Consider the following 2,500-nt stretch of genomic DNA (forward strand, 5'->3'; position numbering starts at 1 on the left):
TTACAGCATGGAAAATGCTTCGTACGATTTTTATTCACTCGTTATTTCGTATCAGAAAACTCACTCGTTCGCTGCGCTCACTCGTTCGGTTTCTGATACTACTTAACTCAGTAATAAGTTCTTACTAAAACATTTAGTTATAAAAACGAGCGATAAAAAATAAGAACGACGTTTCGACCGCTTCACGGTCATTTTCAAGTTAGAGTTCGTGAATAAAATTTCCGCATATATACAATTTCCGAAACAATGGAATGAAGGTAAAAGCTAAGTATTTACATACAAACAATAAAAATAACAGAATGCGAAAATAAAGTGTAAATAAGAGGTGAAAAAATGAAAACTATTGGAAGTGTTAAGCAAACGGCTTTGCGCGGATAGAATCACTTTGTTTAATTTTGGCTTAAGGTCCCGAATAAAAAACATTTCAAAAATCAGATAATCGAACTTGTTCGAGCACTTCCTCAGGACCCTGAAGTTCTTTGCGATTTCACATGGTTCGATTCCATGTTGTTCTCTCACATGATTGCCGATTACAGATCGTTTATGCTCCTCGACACGTTGTAAAGCTTGTAAAGCCGACAATTTCTGCATCACACAGATCACACTGAAAGGAATATACAACGTTTTGTTGATTGACAATTGGAGGTTTAGGATCCTTAGCTTTAAGCTCGTCTTTGATCTTGCGGCTTGTAAAGACAGGATGCACTTCGGTATTTATCTTTCGGCTAAGATCATTAAGTTGCTCGCGTAGTCTGCTTGCTGATTTCTGATCTTTGAAGGGCAGGGTGATTCTAACGGGAATTTCACCTGCTTGTTGCGGGGGTCGTGTGCTCCCCGTCACCTTCATTTCAATAAAAACCCTGATGGTGTTTTGTATGAGGGTCAAAGTAACACTGAATAGGAATTGTTGCTATTAACTAAGCACAAACACTTAAATCATTGTGTGTTTTTTTTTTCAGAAACGATGTCCAAAACGTGAAAAACCTACTTGCATTCTGATACGTCGATATATTATTGACACGGTTCAGCATTGTTTTTAACAAAGAATGTTTGTACTTCATATCAACGTGGCTCCTCAGTTGGAAAGGATGCGTGGAGCAGTGTTCGCTGCTCCGCTGCCGGAGGCATTTCATTCACTCTCTTGTGTGTATTGATTGTAATGTTCTTCGTCTCCATCGCATCCACTCGTTTTTCCAACCGTCAGTGTAGTGTAATCACTTTGTGAAAGCACCTAGTATAGAATAGGTTTGATACCTCTCTTCTCTCGTCATTGAAATGTTTACTAATGTTTCTTACCATTTAATTGTCTTTAAAGAGCAATTGCAAGCATACAAAGTATCCTTCACTAAACACACACAAGCTAAGGAAGAACTTGCCGTAAGTAGGACAGTACAGTACGGTAGGACAGAATGGACAAAAACAAAACTGCAAAAAAGCACCATGAGTTTCCTTCCCGCGAAAAACACTTGTTGCTTTTTTTTCCCGGAACTTTTCCTGTTTCTCGCGCATTCACCGCCTTACAGTTTTCCAGTTGTTGCCGGTACTACAATCTTGGAGAAAACTCTTGGGAAAACTCCAGCTTAAACATCATATGACATGCACTCACAAAGTTTATTGGGTCCTTCCCTTCCCTCTCTCCTCCTTACAAAATGTTGATAATGTGATGCAAAACACTGTGAAAGCCTTCGGACGTTTCTTGACCAACATTGGAATAGGGGGAGCGGGGAAAGTAGGAAGAATTTAATCTTTTATGTTTTTTGTTATGTTTTGTTATTTATTTGTTTGAGCAGGTTGAAGTTTTGGCAGCTATTCAGCTGATGTGGACCTGCTATACCCACCCACCCGTATACAAACAGAGGACAGCCACAACACCGGGAACTTCATCCCCTACTCTTCCCGAATAGTGTGTGGGTTCTTTAACGTCCCACAGGGAACTCATGAACATGGAAGTTATTTGTGAGATGGGACCTCCGGCTTATCGTCCCTATCTGAAAAGACTTGAACGTCTAGCCATTTGCGGATGTAATTACAAAAGCAGCACTTTCTCCTCGGTTATTTAAAGACCATGAGTGTTGGTCCGGCCGGAGTCGAACTCACGACCTCCCGCATGGCAGCCCGGTGCTCAACCAACTGAGCCACACAGAGAAATTAGGGAATGGTCATTATATGGTAGTGTCACATTTTCCCAATGAGTTTTGTCCAAGATTGTAGTTCCATTTTCCCTGCTCTTCGAACCTGGGTTTGTGCGCCTTTGAAATAGTTGATCGTTGCCTGCGCTGTTTCGATTCATAGCAAGAGGCCATTTCCCAGTTCATGTCTGCCTCCTCTTCAAAGCGAGTCTAAGTGCGAAGTTTTTGTTATGGAAATTAGTTTTCATATTTTTTAAAAAGTAGAACTAATTACCATGACAAAAACTTCGCACTTAGACTCGCTTTGAAGAGGCGACAGACATGAAGTCGGAAATGGCCTTATAGGACTTTCTACGGCGCAAAGTTATAAT

This window comes from Montipora foliosa, chromosome 3 (genome assembly GCF_036669935.1).
Source record: "Montipora foliosa isolate CH-2021 chromosome 3, ASM3666993v2, whole genome shotgun sequence".
Lineage (NCBI taxonomy): Eukaryota > Metazoa > Cnidaria > Anthozoa > Scleractinia > Acroporidae > Montipora > Montipora foliosa.